Here is a 20159-nt window from a genome sequence, read left to right as displayed (position 1 = left end):
ATATTTTCTAAAAAAAACAAAAAAACAACAGATGCAATTACCAAGTTTAAAAGGCAGGTTTCCAATTTTTTTCTTTTCTTCTAAACCCTTTAAGATTAAAAAAAGATTGCTTGGACATAAGACAAAAGAACAATTGATGCCTAGACTCTTGATGCCTACAAGTGGGATTTTGAGGACATTTTCCCAACTATACCCTTCCTTGCTTTCTTTGGGACAGGGGATGCGTTCAAATCAGTACCAACTTCTGGTGACTAGCTAGAGAAGTCTCTTCGGTTTTCTTGGCAAGATTTTGGAAATGCTCACCATTGCCTTTTTCCTTGGGCTGAGAGAGTGTGACTGGTCCAGAGTTACACAGCTGACTCTGCATTTAAGCTAGAACAAGAATTCACAGTCTCTCTGATCCTTAAATTGGTTTCTACTCCGGTTCTTAAATACTATAATTACCTGCCTATCTCTGTTTCTATCATAGTTATACCATAAAAAGCTATAGGAACCATGCTTGAAGATTCTTGTGTAAAGAAGTACAGACATACAAATGTACATTTCCGTTGTGATATTCTCTTCCAGAGAAAGAGAAAAAATGATTGGGTCAGGAAGTGTCAACTCGTAAAGCTTCCCTAACTTGCTTCTGAGTTGCCATAGGCAGGGGGATGGGGAATTGAGCCTTGCGGCTGAATCGAGAAATTTGCACCTCAATCAACACAATGCACTTCCTAGCTGGCCAAAATCAAGGTCATCTCCACAGAAACCAGTAACAGCTGGAGGGAGTGACTTCTGTGATCTCAAAATTGCTTTGTTGAAAATGTGACTGATGACACACCTTGGGGGGAGGGGAAAACAGGGTCAGAGGCAAGGCATGAACTGAGTGGCAGCAGAGCAGGCTTCACTAGGTCAGTGCCAAGATGGTGTGCCTAATAACTGGATTTTTCTTGAAATCTGGCTTGAGGCTCCTGCTTTTATTAGGGCATTGGTCAGAATTCTGACATTAGAAAGCTGGGTTGTTAAATAACACATGTTAAATACAATAACCTATAACCCCTAATATCTGTGCTTGGTTAAAAAAAATGCTCACTGCACTAAACAATGGCTTACCACTTTCTTTTAATTGCAGAATTCTGCTTTAAAAAGACATTTGGGTAAACACAGAAATTATCTATGGGATTGCAGATACCAGGAAATAAATCCTTCTCCTCTGTTACCACTGTTTTTCCTACTCAAAAGAATTTGGAATTGCTGTATTCTAACACCATAGCTCTTTCCGGTGTGACCATGGAAACTGATCTGCTTTGCTTAAGCTTTTCACGAGTCCCTAAGCAAGCCGAAATGCTCCCTCTGAAGGAAAAGGCATGATGGTGATAGCCAGAGGCAGATACATGACCCAGTTCCACCAATCACACTGCCTGCCCGTATGAAAAAGACAGTGAGCGGGTCAACTAGATGTCCAGAAAACGGGAAGGAAAACAGCAGGGAGTCAAAATGAAAGTGATTCTACACATTTGATTACTCTCTGCACAAAGCAAAGAAACAGAGCTGATTATCTCTCCTCTGCCTCAAGAGGATTTTCATACTGTATTCAGAGATGCCTTACGGAAATGCTTCCCCAACGGGGAATGAAGGAGGAAAAAAGACCATGGTAAATATTCAAAAGGTCACTTTTTATGGAAGTCAAGAGGGTGCCAGAAAGAGTTCTTCTTCATATATGCGATCATTTTTAAAGGAAGACAAAGAATGGGATGGAGACAGATGTCGCTAAATTCTTTCACATTCCCAGGTTTTAAAAGGGAGGTTTGAGCCCTCAGATGATAAGATCTTAAGGAGTAGTAAGCATTTTTTTTAAGAATAATGAGTGTAAAACATATTTTACAGTTGAAACCTCAATGTTTTCTTCATTAAGTGGATATTTTCTTTTATAAATGTGGTGAAACGCCAACTTTGAAACTGGGCTGGCTGCATTTTTTTTTCATTAAAAATTCCTTTTGATATTCTGAAAGACCCTCAAGGCCTGATTATGCTGCCAGGCCTGGAGCTCACAAAGAACCAGAAACTTCTCTAAATGGGTTCATTGCTGAGGGATACATTTTTATCCTTCCTTCACCTACAGTTAGCATTTTTATGATAATTATCAGTGTGGCGTTTTAGATTTAAAATTTGTTTTATATTGGCTCTTTTAGCTCTTGTGTGCTATCCAGAGTCACCTTTGGTGAGATGGGTAGCCATATAAATTTGATTATCAATAAATAAACAAACATATTTTTATTTGGAGGCTTTTCTTGTTCAGTCATTATATTCATTCAATTTAGAGAACACTCAATTCCACAATCCTCTCTGGTTTACAATGTTAAAAACAAGCAAACAATAAAATAAAGATCATTTGTGCCCGCAGGAATGTTTTCTTTAATCAAATAAAATTGTATATGGGCTTAGCATCACCCTCCCCAAGGCCTGAGGGAGCAGCCATGCTTTCAATGCCATTTTAAACACCAGCCTGGGAGCTATATTGATTTTTTTCAATATAGCGAGGCACGCTTCCTAGGTCCCAAAAAACCTCTTCCTATAGAGCTTATAAGAATATCTTTTCATTTATGCTGGTGAGATACAGTGCATTCAGAAAGTATTCAGACCCCCTACACTTTTGTCAATTTTGTTATGCTGCAGCCTGGTTCTACAGGTGTTGAAATTCATCTTTTTCTCATTAATCTACACTCAGTACCCCACAATGACAAAATAAAAACAGAATTTTAGAACCATATTTTACTGTAATTTTTAATCACATTGATTGATTGAGCCTGTGCCTTCAAGTTGGTGTCAATTCTTAGCTATCATATAGCTAAACCTTTTTCAGGATAATTTGTCCCCAATATTCGGGTCATCCAATGACATACGCAATATAACTGTAATCTAATTTATCCACTTTGTGGCTAGGCATTCTCTTTATTAAATTTATATGCTGCCCATCTCATTATCAAACAATTCTATTCTTTCTTTCCATGTTCCTCAGCATTATGGTTTGCTCAACTATGCCTTTGCATAATGCATCCAAAATATGGTGATTTGAGCCTGGTTCTTTGTATTTAAAGTGAAAATTGTGTATTGAATTTTCCATAATTTACTTGGGGATATTTTTTGGGGGCTACACATCATATTCTTTAAAGACATAACTCAATAATACAGTCTCTATTAACAATAATCAAGCATACAAAGATTAAGACATAAGCATTTAAAAAAAGAATATAGTGATTATCAGTAGCATGGATTTATAAAACATCTTGTCAGTATTTTTAATCAATAACTTCCTTAGTATCTTATAAGGACTATGGGCATAATATAACTTGAGCTCAGCAAAATATTTAATAAGGTATCTTATGACATTCCTGGCTTGGAAATCATACATAAACAATGTTCATCAGTACTTCCTTATAAAACTGGAGTGGTGTAACAAATAGGGTGCTGCAGACTTTGGTAATGAGCTTGTATGTTTTAATATTTTTATTAATGTTTAAATGAAGATATATAGAAAGTTAATACATTTAAAAATACAAAGCAAATTCAAAACTGAACTGAAAAGTTAGAAAAGTGGACTGAAACAGAGTGAAATTTAATGGAGATAAATTATTTATTTAGAGATAAAGAATCAAATGCAAAGTAGAGCTTTGCTAAATTAGATAACAACATGTGAGAAAAGCTTCATGAACTTGTAGTTCATTAAAAATAAATGTGAGTTGAAAAAGTATTATTAGCAGCTGCTAAAAAAAGTTGCTAAAAGCTGCAGTTTTAAGTTGCATCTATAGAAGAATAGTATCCACCTTATAAAAAGTGATGGTTGGTTGGATGGCATCACAAACATTAAGTCTAAGAAGCATATTTTTAAGCACAGATTCTGAGAAACTGGAATAGGTAAAACTGACACTGAGGATGGGCAGGACACTGCAAAGTTATAAGGAACCAATGAGGGTATGATAATTATTGAGAATAAAAAAACGGAGGAGGATATCACTCAGAAGGTCAAAGGGGCCACCTGTTGTCCATAACTTAAGATATAGGACAATGGTTTTACACTAGAGAAAGCCAAATTCCAGTTGAATGCTATTAAAAAGTTTGTATTTGTTAAAAAAAAGATTATGACAGTGGAACCAATTATCAAGGGAGGTGATGAACTTCATTTCAACAAATGTCTTTAGGTGGACGGAGTAGCCTTTTGCAGGTTGCCCTGCCCTGAGCAGTGGGTTTGACTTGATGTCCTAAATGGCAGCTTTTACATCTCTTATAGATTTTATGCATGTTAAACTATTGCATATATACATAGCCTTAAGTATCATGTTTTCACAAGATCATAAATGTTGTCAATATTTGCCTATTTACAAATTTCAGGAAAGAAACTAATGAAGTTTTCTTTCTTTAAAATGCAGAGAAAAATAATTTTAAAGACTTACTGATGCAGCTCTTGGAATGTCTACGATAATCTCTAATAGTACATATGTCCCATGTACCTTTTACTGGCCAGGCTTATCCTATAAGAAAAAGAAGATGCCCAATTAATGTACAAATCAGTAAAGCACAATCTTATTAGATAAACCCTTATTAGATAAACCCAATGAATATACTCAATCTAATTGCATACTTAATTTGATGTACATTAGCAGTAATGAAAAGTTCTTAGCACTCATCAAAACATCCAATCCCTTATAACCTGGCTCATCAACCTTTGAAGTGATTCACAAGTTTACAGACCATGTATCTCAAACTTTATCATAAACTGATAACAAATATTAAATGTTAAGTTAGTTCTAATCAACTATAGAATCTTTCAGCACTTTTGGGTGAGTTACTGTTTTTTCAACTCAATTCCTTCTGAATAGATTTGTAGTAAGCTACTTCAGAATAGCTGTGAGAGAAACTAATAGCAATAGCAACAGCACTTAGACTTATATACCACTCAATAGTACTATACAGAACTATCTGAGCAGTTTATAATGTCATCATATTGCTCAGTGGTGGGTTCCAGCCAGTACGGCCTGGTACAGCCGTATCGGCAATGTCCCCTCTAAGCTGCGTGCCTGCGCGGGCGCGCACATAACAAGAAAACACAGAGCAGAAATTTCAAACTGCAGCGCAGTGTTTCTTTAAATGTGACTGAAAATATCCCCCCTCCCTCCCTTCACTCTCTGCACCGAACTCTTTCCTCAATCTGGTGATTGGTGAAATCAAGGAAGACTGCCCGGACACCAATGACGCTGCAGAAGACAGAATTCCCATTGATCCTATGGGGCTTCATCGGTTCCTGGGAAAACATGATTCACTGCGTTTCTCTGCACATCCAGGGTTTCTCAGGCATTGCGTCGTCTGAAGCCCCGTTTTGGACTGGGCAGTCTTTCTGCGATCCCTTTGCTTTGGGGATATGGAACCAGCGTGGAATTGGACTGCCTGAGCCAAAGGGATCCATGGGATCTTGAGACTTGATTTTTGAGCAGTACCAATCTTTTCCACTCTTTTCTTTCCCTTTCTGTCCTTCTATCTTCCTTTACTTTTACTTTTATTTTTCCTTTCCTTTCCTTTCTCTTTTCCTTTCCTTTCTCTTTTCCTTTCCTTTCTCCTTTCCTTTTTCCTTTTGTTCTTTTCCATTTCCTTTCCTTTTTTCTTTCCATTTCCCTTTCCTTCTCCTTTCCTTCTTTTCCATTTCCTTTCCTTTCCTTCTTTTCCATTCCCTTTCCTTTTTCCTTTCCTTTCTCTTTTCCTTTCCTTTCTTCTTTTCCATTTCCTTTTCTTTTCTTTTTCCTTTCCTTTTCTTCTTTCCTGTTTCCTTTCCTTTCTCTCCCCCTTCCTTTCCTTCCTTCCTTCCTGGGGGTCTGAGGGAGAGGGAGGGGACCCTTTTCCTTCTTGCCCCCCTCCCCAACATCTGCTGTGATGGCAATTATGGCTAAAAAAATTCAGGTGCTCAGGCATGAAAATGTGCCGCTCAAACACTATACTTTTCTGCATACAATGAAAAAAATTAGAGGGAACATTGCATACTGGTAGTAGCTGGGAGCAGCTGCCACCATACCGATAGGGTGACTCATTTGGCCCACCCGCCACTCACATTCCATACCCATTTTTAAAGCAACTGGCCAATTGCGCACACACGTACAGCATGCGGCGCCTGCGCAACCTGACAAGCAGCTCGGTGTCACAGGGGTGGTGAAGTGTGCATGTGTGCACAGCGCACATGCACGAACAGGACGCCCAGCCCTTTGTGCAGTGTACCAGTAGCAACGGGGCGGGGAACCCACCACTCATATTGCCCTCAACAATCTGGGTCTTCATTTAATCAACCTCAGTAGGATGGAAGGCCGAGTCAATTTTGAACCAGGCATGATTGAACTCCTGGCTGTGGGCAGTGTTTGTCTATAATACAGGTAGTCCTTGACTTACAGCAGTAATACAGTGACAAAAGTGACTTATGACTGTTTTTCACATTTACAAGCATTGCAGCATCCCCTTGGTCATGTGATCAAAATTTAGATGCTTGACAACTGACTCGCATTTATGATGGTTGCAGTGTCCCAGGTCATGTGTTCCCCTTTTGCGACTTTCTGACAAGCAAAGTCAATGGAGAAGCCAGGTTGATAAAAACCATGTTGCTAACTTACCAACTGCAATGATTCACCTAACAACTGTGGCAAGAAAGGTTGAAAAATGGGGCAAAATTCACTTAACAAACATTATTGGGTTCAATTGTGGTTGTACGTCAAGAACTGTCTGTACTGCATTCTCACCACTGCACCACCATGTCTCATAATACCACCATACTACAATAATAATGGTAAATCTCTCAGAAAATCTCTGTTATGCAAACTACTTAAGACTTTGAAAATGCATTCATTTAAATGAATGATATGAATACATTGTATCATATGAATCATCAGATTTCAACACCTTCAACATAAATAGCAAACAATTTAAAATGTCACAGTCAAAATGATCATACTATATATGCTTTATTACAACATTTTTACCTTTATCCTACTTAATTTACCATACTGCTTCCATGGTTACTAGGATTCAGTAGTTATACATTTATAAAATTGGAAATAAGCAATGTATTAAGGCTGTTTGTAATCCTATTTCATTAGGGAATAAACATCCAAGTATTTATGTTCAAGATTTTTTAATATATAAGCTTTAACATTCTGTTTCCTTTAAGTGACTGAAAACCGTATTACTTTAGGGTTCTATGCTTACTTGAAGTACTTGGGCAATTTTCTCAACAACAGGATACAGGTAATGAAATCCTCCAAAAATCAGGGTTTTTTAAATTGTGCTTGTATCATGTTCATTAATCATCCAACTTAATTAAACACTGAATTCCTGGATTTGAGGATGATTTCAAATTATTCATGGTGGTTAAAAAAAACTGACTGTGAAGAGCTCTAGAAGAATCTTTTTATACTAAGTGCATGATCAACTAAATATGGTTCAATTTAAGTAAGTGCAAGTGATCCACATTGTGGCAAAGATCATTATCTTCACAAATATACGGTTGGGAATCGTCTCTAATTAACCAGAAAAACGGTCAGGGTGGATAGCACAATGAAGATAATAATTATAGAGCTACAAAAAGACAAATTTATGGTAGGGCACCTTAGGAAATTATAATACAAATATAGAATGTTTCCACAACTGGAATAATGTATATATTTCTAGTGGCCACACTTAGAAAGATATAATAAAGCTTGGAAAAGGAACTACAATAACCAATGGGCTTCAAACACCTTCATATGAGAAAACCCTATTATGTTTGGGAGCCTCCAGCTTGGTAAAAAAAAGTAAGTGAGGAAGAACACGATTGAGGTATATAAGTGCATGAATCACAAAGAGAAAGTAGTCAAGTTGTTCTCTCTGATTGGGAGAAATCTGAATACCAGCTGTAGGAGAACAACAATTGGAAAGGAATCTCTCTGCATTTGAATATCAGAATGACCTTGAGTTGTCCAACATGAAAAACAAAATGTAAGACAAAGATTGTCCTGGCCCTTTTGCAGCTGGGTTATTCTTAAATGATTTTGCTTTTAAGTCAGCTCTAGTTTAAAACTATTTTTAAATAGCCCAAAGTAGTAAGGATGTAAGCTTACTGAAGTAGAAAATTTGTCCCTATGTACTGCTGGAAACAAATGGCACTGATGGAAAGAAATAATAGCTGGGCAATTGCGCAGCTGCACAATCAGATTTTTAAAAACACATCATAATATAGGAATATTAAACATGAAAACATCTTCTAGTGCAAGAGAAGTTGCAAACACAACAGCCAGGATGTAGATTATGACGTAATGATTGCAAATATTTCTACTTGTTAAAATACATGTAAAAGCTCCAGCAGAGATAATGGTGCTTAGCTTGTCATACTGAAAATAAAGATTTTGGATCATTTAATGATGCACTAATTTTAAAATGGAAACTAACAAAAAAAAAAACTTAATTTGGATAAATGAGAGTTAGAGATCCATGCTAACAAACTATGCATGTTACGACACTTTATAAATAAAATGGCATGTAGGCAGGAGAGAGAAAGACTGAAAAATGTTTTGGTATAGTCTTGTAATCTTCACTGAATGTTGAAAGGACTTTTAAAGGAAATATGTGCATATGTGATATGTGTAGTATTGTGGGGTTTTGTTTTGTTTTTGCTCCTCCTGCATCTTCTTCCATTTTTTTTTGCTCATCCTGTATCTTCTTCCATTTTTTAACCTGCCTGATGCAGTTCCCTTGCCCCCCCCTTTTTTTTACAGAATTCCAGCCACTATGTTACATTTAATTGATTTAGGCTGCAATCCAATGTATTCTAACCAGAAAAACCCAACATGGTTTATTTCTAAACTTGAGCTATTAATCTGCTTTCACTTACTGCAAATGCCTTGCACCACAAGCACAGAAGTAGCTGCCACTTTAAAGTTTACATTTTTCTGCAAAGATGTAATGCCTTTACGTAAACCTATCATTAGGGAAATGAAGTCTGAGAGCATTCCTGCCCCTGCTGTGCAAAGGCCTGCAAGTGCATATAATTATGCTGCTACTAGTTCTCAGAGGCTTATGTGAAGGAGAAAGTTTGCTTTTTCGTAATTCACCACATTTTGAAATATTTACTTCAGTGAGAAGAAACTTTGAGAAGTTACCCAGAGGTAGGAAGTAGCGTACCATTAGAAAAAAATTATACTGTAAATATCATTTGATGACATTGGGTAGGAGTGGTATAGTACAGATAGTTCTTGATTTACAACGGTTTGTTTAGTGACCATTCAAAGTTACAACGGCACTGAAAATAGTGACTTATGATTTTTCACACATCATTTTTCACACTTTTCACATCCTCATGGTCATGTGATTTACATTGGGATGCTTGGAAGCTGGTACATATTTATGACATTTGACGTGTCCAGGAGTCAGGTGATCACTTTTTGTGACTTTCAGTAAGGAAACACAATTGGGAAGCCAGATTCACTTAACATCCATGTTACTAATTTAACAACTTCAGTGATTCACTTAACAAACATGCCCAAAAACATCATAATATGTGGCAAAACTCAACCTTCTCACTTAACAACATAAATTTTGGGCTCATTGTGGTCATAGGTTAAGGACTACCTGTACACTTCTCTGATAGAAGCAAGGTGGCACTTCTCCCATTCTACAAAACCCACTGTACTGCTAACTAAAACATTCTCCAGAGGCTCTTCCACCCCATTTGAAGGATGCAGGGCAAACCTATATCTTTGTTATTCAATCAATTAAAAAGAACCATCAGCTGAGTGGCTGCAAATCCTGCCTGAAGTGGCTGCTTCAAATTGCACATTGAATTGGCTGCCACACTTTGGAATTGCCACACTTTAGTACCTGAAGTTGAGCATAAGTGTCCCCTCAGCTGATTTTTAAAACAATAAAAACTGGGATAAAGCAATTCAAACGAATTTTAAAACTACCAGTAACAAACAACTGTGCTTAATTACATCTTGGTCAGCTTATTTTTCCAAGTAGAAATGCAAGATCTAAGAGACATTACTAAACTCAGGGCCAAGCTTCTGGAACAATTAATCTCAAAAGCATCCTCTGTCTTCTTAAACATCATTTGACCTGCTTTTGTTTATCCAGAATGTCCTTGAATCCTGCATTAAATCAAAGTACCACTAAATTCTGTGATGATGAAAACAATAGGATTGAAAACATATGTAATTTTCTTATCCAAATCTATTTACTGAATGCTTTTCAAAAATTGCCAAAACTCTGTTTAGTCTTTCTTGATTACCCTATCAAAATATTGACATTTTTGTCAAAACTATTATTAGTTCTTTGAATTATGGATGAGGTCATTTTAAATAAACAAATATCAGTTCCCAACTGATGCTTAGTCTTGGCTGCTATGGAACTGCCAATTTAATTTGAATTGACATAGACTGTGAAGTATAGTCTCGCTAAAGATTTTGTTCCTCAGTAATTTATAGCTTTACCTAAATTGCTGGAGCAATCAAAATCCTGCCTTTATTTATTATTTATTTCCACAGCAGTGACTAGACAACATAATAAATGGTTAATACTGAAGTTTCAGTGACATCCCCCTTCAGTCTATATTTAAAATCCAGCTTTAAATCACAATTTATCTTATTCATCAGCAAATCTAGAATTCTTTCTAGCTGATCAAAACCACCATAATTTATTGTTGAGAAAAAAGTATTAGTTGGATGCAGGTCAGGTTTTGATTAAAAGAACTCAAGAACTGAATGATGAAAGGCTTTTCTCATCCAAAATATTTATTTCTAGTCCATGCTTATTCCCAGCTCCCCTCATATCTGTTATAAGAAGATCCAAATCTGTGAAGCAACCAACTCTTGCTAAATTTTAGGCTGACAAGATATTTTGGAGGGAGAAAATATCCCTTCTGTATATCTCTTCAAAATGATATTTATGCTAGATTCACATAATACACTTAATCAAATAATATTAAGGACTCGCCCACATGTTCTTCTTATTCCAGCATGAAGACGACTCACTTCATGTCCTTGATTAGATTACAACCCACTCCAGCCCACCATGAAGGTAATCTCCACCTATTGCTCCATGTCAGAAGAAATCTTTTCTGACCTCTACCACCACAGTGGGATGGGGATTGTCAGCTGCCTATCAATTCTGGTCGGCAAATGCCTCCACTCCAAATAAGTATTGTGTGTTCAGTGGAAGTGCTTATTGGTTGCTGCCTTCCAAAGCCATTTTATTCTGGGCCATCAAGCTGAACAAACTTTTTCTACAATAGACCAATGAAATGATTTACCTTTTTTAAAACAACAACAATGTTCAGTAGTGGACCATAGACAGTTTAGACTCTGTTGTTTTGCTTTTAACAAGTTCATTGATGGAGCAGTGAAACCTGGAGCTTTTTGTGTCTTTTCTTTTCCCTTTTTAATGCTATGAAACTGACAAGAGTTCTCCATTGTTTTTCCTCTAGGGACAAATGATGCAAAAAATGTAAAATTATAGTGTCCTCTCTTTTTCTCCTGTCCATCAATTGGTAGACATGCCTGGCAGAAGAATGTCAATTAGAACAGAGTGTTTATAACCCTTTGAGAACTGTGGGCAAAGCTGGCAGTCAGAGCAATGGCACAGAAATATGAACAAAAACAGGTTTTGTGCTGGGAGAAGCTTTAACTTTGTATGCTATAACTAACCCTGATACAGAAACATTCACTGAAAGAAATGAGAGTGGCCAGGGTTTAGCTTCTGTTTCCTAAAATGTTGATTCAGATTGCTGTTTCTCTGCTAGGTGTAACAACAATTCAGACATAGGACACATCACTGTTTGCACAATCTTAGCAGAAAAAATACCCCAAGCTTACAAAATATTGATGGATGAAAAAGAGAGCCTTTAACCTCTGTGATTCCCACAACCTTGGTCATGTTTGCTAGCTTTCAGGCTGGAAACACTGAGGTGCTCCCAGTTTGAAAAGGATTAGCCAGTGACATCACCCTTGCCCAGGGGATGCCTGATTGGGAGCTCCTTACAAGCCCCCTTTGATTTGTCCACCAAAGTTGTTCCTATCTATCTACTCACTTTCAAACTGATAGTCACAGAGGGTGGAGTGCTGGAAATGAATGACAGGAACTCACTCTGTCATTCAACAGCACTTGTTCTTGAAAGCAGGCTTTGCTGATTGTCAACCCAAGCAACTTAACTAAGTGAGCCAATATTTCCTGGACAATCCTAGAGAAAAGAGTGTTTATAAATTATTCTTCTCCTTCAGCCTCTTTCTAACAATTGTGCTACTGGAAGTCCACCAGCTTACTGATCACTAGGCTTCTAGGATCATAAGCATGCAATGGGAGATGTCTTTAGAAGTGCAGGCAAGGAGTTAGGAAACTCAAAAGAGGCAAAATTGGAACTACTGGGCAGCCTTTGCACATTACATTAAAAACATTGGATGCAATCCATTGAACCACTAAATACCCACTTTGTCAATCAGTAAAATTCCCGCCTCCTTGCTAGCCCTAGTGTCCACAATTTCTTCTCGAATTTCCAAATGTATTCACTATATTCAAGAAATTTATTTGTTTTATACTATTTTATATTGGTTGCCATTGTTGCTTTTGGGAACTTCAGTTCATTTTATCATTAACTCAATATCTTAATATTTTATTTTATTTTACCGTATTTTTCAGAGTATAAGATGCACTAACCCCCCCCCCCAAGGTGAGTGGAAATGTCTGTGCATCTTATACTCCAAATATTGGGGGGAGGGGAAGAAGGGTTGGTGTGGCACCGATCAGCCATACTAAAACAAGCTGCAGATGCAGCAAACGAGCCACACCGGTGGCGAACAGGCCACAGTGCCAGCGAATGGGCAGCAATGAACAGGCTATGATGAATGGGTGGAGGTGAACAGGTGGTGGCAAATGGGCTGGGGCAAACAGGCCAGATGAATACCGGATGGATGCTGGGAGGCAGAGGAAGATTTTTGCCGCCTTGTTTTCCTCCCCAAAAGTGCATCTTATAGTCTGAAAAATATGGTATATTTTATTTTATTTTTGATATTTCTTATTTTATTACATGCTTTTGTGTCAGTTTTTGATTCTCAGCAGTTGCCTGGGCTAGTCCCTCTGTTTTCTTGGAAAGAATTCAGAAGTGGCTTGCCATTGTCTGCTTCCTAGGACTGAAAGAGACTGACTGCTTGAAGGTCACTAAGCTGATTTTGTGCCTAAGGTAGAGCTAGAACTCACAGTCTCCTGGTTTCCAGCCTGGTGCCTTAACCACAACCTATATTAGTTCTCTTTAAATGCTAGCCTCTAAATATAACATTTAAATACTAGACTTAAAAGTCTATTTTTAAATAATTTGCCCTCTAAAGTGGCTAACAAACATTTTAAATAAATAAATAACATGTGTTAACTGAAGCTTGGTTATAAAATAGCCCATTAAGCATGAATTTTATGCTGCTCAGATCAAGATGTCACCACCATGGAAAGACTACTTTACTGCATGTAAATTCAATTAGTTTCAAAAGTGAATTGTGTGAGTACTATCAGCCACGACACAGCATAAAACAATCTCCTACTTAGCTTAAAACCTAAACTATTGAGCTCTGATTGCATTTATTACTATAGAATCTCAAATTCTATAAAATTTACACGAAACAGTTTTGAAGTGAAGAATGAGAATTTCTAATCTCCTTGTAATTAATTCAGAATGTAAACACAACTCCAAAGAGCAATCAAATCTGCTTTCAAGAGAAATTGTTTTAGGTATTCTCTCATGTAAGCCATCCATTTTAATACGATTGCTGTGCACATTTTAATAATGATGTACTCACTTCCCCCATAATTTCCTATTTATTTATTTGGCTTAGGTAAGGGGAAACATTATAAAGCTCTCCTTTAGTTACTGAGGCATTGCTATGCCACTGCTTTGCTCTGTAGGCATTCCTGAACAAAAAGAGCACATTTTCTACTGGGTCAATACCACCATCAAATGCATGCTGGCTGTAATTGTTGTAGACAGTTTGAAAAGGTTACCATAATTTTACCATGTGTAAAATGTATCATCGCAACCACAGGACCAGGAGCCTGTGTTATCATTTCAACCGTTTTTTCCCCATTATTTTATTACAAAAACAAAAGAAAGAAAACCAGTAGAGGTATGAACAGTTTGGAGTTGACAGGTATTTCATTTAAAATCTGAACCTTATGATAAAATAAATTGCAGTTTTAGGGAATAATGACCACATTGGTTTATATATTAAAACCACACAATTCTGTGTTGAATTGCAGTGGTAATTCAGCAAACTTTTGTCACTTTCCTAGAATCTGTCATTGACTTAAATTAGGGAAATGAAGTCCCCTTCTAAATTCTCATGGCTGTTAATTCAAAGAAGCATAAAAATTATTGTAATTGACTGAATAAAAAGAGCAGTGGGAAAAACAGTAGAAGGGGCAGAGTCATTCTTCAATGGGATACCATTATATCTCCATTCTATTAATGGTAAGGTCACCATAACATATAACTACAGTAGAGGTTCTCAACTTACTGAGCAATGGAAGTAGGAAGCTAGTGAAAAAAGATCTTCCAAATAAATCTGAATTATCTAACTTGAAACTAGAGCTTAGATTTTACTAAAGTTTATATGAAAAACACACAGTGGAGGTTTGGTCCAAAGGTGCTGTTCAAAAGGCAACTGGATTTTCTTGGCTTTTTCCTTGAAAACCTTTTGCTTTCAATCCAAGAAGCTTCTTCAGTTCATGAAGTTCTCAGAACTAAAGAAGCTTCTTGGATGAGAAGTGAAATATTTTCAAGGGGGAAAAACCTATAAAACCCAGTTGCCTTTTTAACAGCACCTTTGGGACAACCAAGACCTGGATGACTGAGAATGCCATAGGTTGCTCCCTGAGCTTTGTTGTTTGCTTTCATATGAGTTATTATCCAACTACATAACAACAGTGAGTAATGAAACATCTGCAAGCAAACAACCAAACTCGGAAGCACTGAAGATTCCACAGTTCAACTCTGACCTGCTGTTGGAAACCCACAATATCAGATTCTCAAGGCCAACTGAACTTGCCTGTAGACACTGCATAGCAAAGTCACAAGACTTTATATGTAAGTTCATCCAGTTATTGTGCGAGAATGAAATTATCCCAAAAGATTATCGAACTTGTTTCCCACTTCTATTATTATATGCTCACCACCAAGAGCCAAGGTGGCGCAGTGGTTAAATGCAGCACTGCAGGCTACTGCTAGATCAGCAGTTCAGCGGTTCAAATCTCACCGGCTCAGGGTTGACTCAGCCTTCCATCCTTCCGAGGTGGGTAAAATGAGGACCCAGATTGTTGGGGGCAATATGCTGACTCTCTGTAAACCGCTTAGAGAGGCCTGAAAGGCCTATGAAGCGGTATATAAGTCTACTGCTATTGCTATTACTGCTACCTTGATGGTCAACATATACAGTACATCATCTTCCTACTATTTTCCCCTCAACAACAATCTTGTGTGGTGAGTTGGGCTGAGAGAAAGTGACTTGGCCCAAGGTCACACAGTGGGCATTTATGGCTAAAGTGGGACTTGAACTCACAGTTTCCTACTTTCTATTTTGGTGCCTTAACCACTAGACCATGCTAGTTCTCAGAATAAAGTAAGCTAGTATTTTAAGGAGCAAATGTGCATTCAAACCACCACTGAAATCAAGACAGATTTCATTCCTAGGAAGGGATTGGATGCAGAAATATCCATATACAAGTATGCATGTAGCAGAATCCTCTTTTGGATGTTGACTGAGTAGCTTCAAAAGGGGCCACACTGCTGTGATATTTATAAATGTCTGTTGCAAAAAGCTCATGGCCTTTGCTTCGTAATGTGTAATAACCACGAGAACATTCTTTTTACCACTATGGAGCAAAGCACAAAACTATGTTTGTGAAGCTCAGAGCTTGCCAAGCTTTTGATATTTGCCAGTTTTTCACATTTTTCAGGCACTGAAAGGGGATTCTGAGATATTTTAATGACTCTGTTTGATTAATGCTTGTGCTGTCAATTTTCCAGGAATGGCTGCCTACTACAAGGTTTCTGGAGAATACAAGTACTTCAGCTTTATTATGAGTGATGACAAGGTAATTCTCTGTGCAGTCAAGATCAAGCATCCTGAGACATTGCCTCAGCCACATGTGAGATGTAGATGTAGTTGCATCATCTCCATGCAACAGAACCAAAAGATCTGCCAGCCCACACAGAGGGATAAAACTCTGATCTTGGTGGGATTTGCCTTACAGAGTGTATATAAAAATACACTCTTTTTTATCACTTTCTAGATGGATATAGGGAGAAAGTGCTTGTATTTATATTCTCTCATACCTTAGCTTTGTGCTCTGCATATTTTTCTCCACAGCAGAACATCTGTGAAGCAGGTTGGGATGAGAGAAATTCAAGCAGTAAACTAGAATATATTTGAGTTTCCCCCGATGCCACTCCATTACAACATTACAGTTCTCACATAGCAGAGATATATGTGACATACGTGTATGCAGTTTCTATAAAATTGTATGATCATTCTTTCGCTACACTTTATATTTCCTCCCTGTGCATTTTTGATGCTAAATGAGAAACTGGTTCTGTAGTTTTAAATCTACTTTTACCAATAAAAATAACACTACTAGAATAGAGCACACATAACCTGATAGCAGATAGAAATAATAGTCTTCATGTTCAGTAATAGCAATAAAAAGAGCCATAAAAGCAATCTGAGCAAGAATAGACTAAGTGAAAGAAATAGTTCCGAGAGGACCTTTAGTGAGTCAAGCGTTATGAAACCAGGATAAAGCTTAATATAGACTGAGCCATTAGAAATGTAATCCTTTTCGCCCTTTTAAATTTATTTTTTCTTGTTCCTTTTGTAGATACAGAATACTAAGCTACATGGGATAGTTTCTATCAATGGTTAGAAACATGAGGTAGAAGTAGGAATGCGAAAGAATCAGGTTAGGTGGACATGGAAAGAGACATTGTGTATGAATTAGAATGAAGGTATTAGGAGAAAGGAGCTGACGTCGCGATAATACGGATGTGCGATCTCGGAGTTCCAAGATCGCAGCCAATACTTTTACTGCTGGGTGGTCCATCTGGACCTAAACCATCCCAAAGAGATGGTGACAGGGAAGAATACATCTTGCTGATCTCAGGACATTGCATGGTCCCTGATTGATCCAAGAGAATCTCTTCTAGCTGGCGATAGAAGGACAGCCTCAAGCTGCTGAAGTCGGGACAGCTCCACAACCAGAGGAAAGCGGAAAGAGAAAGTGTGTCCATCTGGTGAGGAAATTTTATTTTTATGAAAGAGACTGCCCAAAAAAGATTAAAACCACATTAAACTTGTAAAGAAAAGAAGAGAAAATAAGCGGTGAATTTAAGCTATTTTGGGCAGTGTGTTATCCTTTTTTTTAAATCGTCTTCTATGTATGGAAGTTTTGCAAACACTTTCTACTTTTTAAAGTGAAAGTATTGGCTTTTCTTCTACTTTTTTTAACCTATGGATTAAATCTTGTTTTTTAATAATGGCTTGGATGGGTTTTTTCTTTCTTTTTCTTTTGTTTCATTTAAGAGCCTTGTTTTTTTTAAGCTTGGAATATAAAGAAGATATAAAAGGAATATAATGAGAGCAGTAATATCAGAAGGAAAAGAGGTTACACTACCATTTGGAGATTGGAGGCTGAGTTCTGGAAATATTTTTTCTCTCTTTTCTTTGATCATTTTGACCTTGCACTTCAAAGGTTTTAGCTTGCAAAGAGATAAGATGGGTTCTTTATGCAGGTGCCCTTTGGATGTCTCTTTGGCAGCGAAAGAGAAGTGAAAAACAAAGCTTTGTTTTCCAACTAGAGTGACAGTGTTTATAAATTGGACAATGACACAATACCAAGAAGAAACCATAACATTACAACAGATTATGTTTGAAATCCAAAAATTATTAGAAACATCAGAGAGAATTGAGAAGAAATTGGAAATTATAGAGGGTAATATTGCAAAATTTGTTGAAATTGAAGATAGCCGGCTAATGGAAAAAGTGGAGGTTAGAGTCTCAAAAACCCAAGAGGAAAATGAAGATAACTGTAGATATTGACAGTGATCTGAGCATGGTTGGAAATGGAAAGAATGGAACATGGAAAGGGAAGAGAGATGGAAAGGAGCTCTACCCCAGATTTCAAGTTATAGACGGAGAAAAAAGAGAAGAATTGATGGATTTAAGGAAAGGAACTTGGACAAAAGCACTACTGATAATCAAAGATAAGCTGATTAAAGAAACTGATGGAGGGTTTCAAGAATTTATAAGATATGCAACAAGCAACAAGGTGCGAAGAGAAGTCCACATAAAGTTGATTAAGGAAATAACCAGAAGATTAATTCCTCATAAGGTAAAAGAAATAAGATTGTACTACTACTGGAAAGACACAGGTTGAGATATGAAAACTATTAACAAAATACTAGCTAAATAGTTAAAATTAGAGCATTATGTTAAAAATCAAGTGTTAATGGATATAACTAGATAGATAATTGATAATGATATAATATATACATATGTTTTGGTTTGACAAGAGAAAAATTGGTATAAATTTTTAAATGGTGACCATGAAAGGGAGTTTAGAAATTTTGTTATGTATGAAAGTATATATATTGAAATTGGATTGATCATGGTTATAGTTAGATAAATAATTGATAATGATATAATGTATACATATATATTGGTTCGACAAGAGGAAATTTGGTATAAATTTTAAATGGTGACCATGAAAGGAAGTTTTGAAACTTAGTTATGTATGAAAGCCTATAATATTGAAATTGGATATAATTGTAAACACTGATTAAGAAAGGAGGTTTAGAAACTTTGTTATCAAACATAATTAATTTTTATTTAGAATGTTACACAAAAATAGAATGTTGTTGGATGATATTGAAAATAGATAATGGAATGTCATTATGTGGTTTTGCTTTGAATTTTGGAATATTTGTTATAAAGGGATGTTAAAACAACTATAGTCATATGAAGGATAAGGTATGATGATAGGTATATATATATATATATATGTGTGTGTGTGTGTGTGTTTATTTGTGCTGATAAATAAATAAATAAATGTGTGTGTGTGTGTGTGTGTTTGTGTGCGTGTGTGTTTTTATTTGTGCTGATAAATAAATAAAGGGAGACTAGTATAGATCTATTTCAAGCTATTTAGCTCTCATCAGCTAGCCCTACCCTTACTGGGATTTGAACCTGGGCTATATTACATACTAGGCAGACTTCTTAGCCATTAGGCCACAGGCTCTTATCCGTTATCAGCGAAGCCAGGGTGAAAGGTATCTATTAGATTTTTTCAAATCCCAGTAAGGGTATGGCTAGCTGATGAGAGCTAAATATCTTGAAATATATCTATACTAGTCTCCCTTTATTTATTTATCAGCACAAATAAAAAAAAACCACAAATATAACAAAGGCAACAGTAAAAAATATTGGGTTTCTGTCGTGATGGACTCTTGTGACGAGCCGATTGACAGATGATGGAAGCAGTTAGCTTCCTCCCATAATTGGGGCTTACCAGGGGTTGTAAAAATCATATATATATATATATATATATATATATATATATATATATATATATATATATATATATATATATATATATATATATATATATGATGTAAAATATATAATTTTATATGGATTATAGGTGATGACTGTGGAAAGGATGTATGAAGGTTCTTTGTAACCAATTGACACACTTTTTATAATTTGTAATGGAATATATTTTTATGGTATTTGTTGTGTCTTGTTTGTTTGTGTTTATTCAAAAATATTTTTTTAAAAAAGAATGTAGGTATTAGAATGATAAATTGATATACTAGAATATGGTGTCAGAAATTACTGTACAACACTAGCACTGTTTAAAATAGTATTTATGTTATTTTGTTTTTACCTTTGTTTTATAGCAAGTGTAATGCCAGGACAATTACACTGTATTCAGTATATTTATATGTAAACAATAAACATATATTTTTTAAAAGAAATGTAATCCTTTTCCAATTAAATTCATTTTTTCTGATCTCCGTGCCATCACTGCTGTTCCTTGCCTTCCTCATTAATTTGGATCCCAGGCCATAAGCAAAAACATTCCTT

The 20159-nt window shown here is 36.4% G+C and overlaps 1 protein-coding gene across 2 annotated transcripts in view; it reads right to left on the bottom strand.

Moving 5' to 3' along the window:
* TSPAN18 (tetraspanin 18) overlaps nt 1-20159 on the bottom strand; it is a 183092-nt gene that overhangs the window by 34314 nt on the left and 128619 nt on the right. For both annotated transcript variants that reach the window (XM_032226439.1, XM_032226449.1), the window contains exon 4: nt 4431-4508. The gene's annotated coding sequence lies outside the window, so the exon portion shown is untranslated. The remainder of the gene's footprint in view (nt 1-4430; nt 4509-20159) is intronic.

Source organism: Thamnophis elegans, chromosome 1, assembly GCF_009769535.1.
Source record: "Thamnophis elegans isolate rThaEle1 chromosome 1, rThaEle1.pri, whole genome shotgun sequence".
Taxonomy (NCBI): Eukaryota; Metazoa; Chordata; class Lepidosauria; order Squamata; family Colubridae; genus Thamnophis; species Thamnophis elegans.
This window is presented reverse-complemented; position numbering and strand designations above follow the sequence as displayed.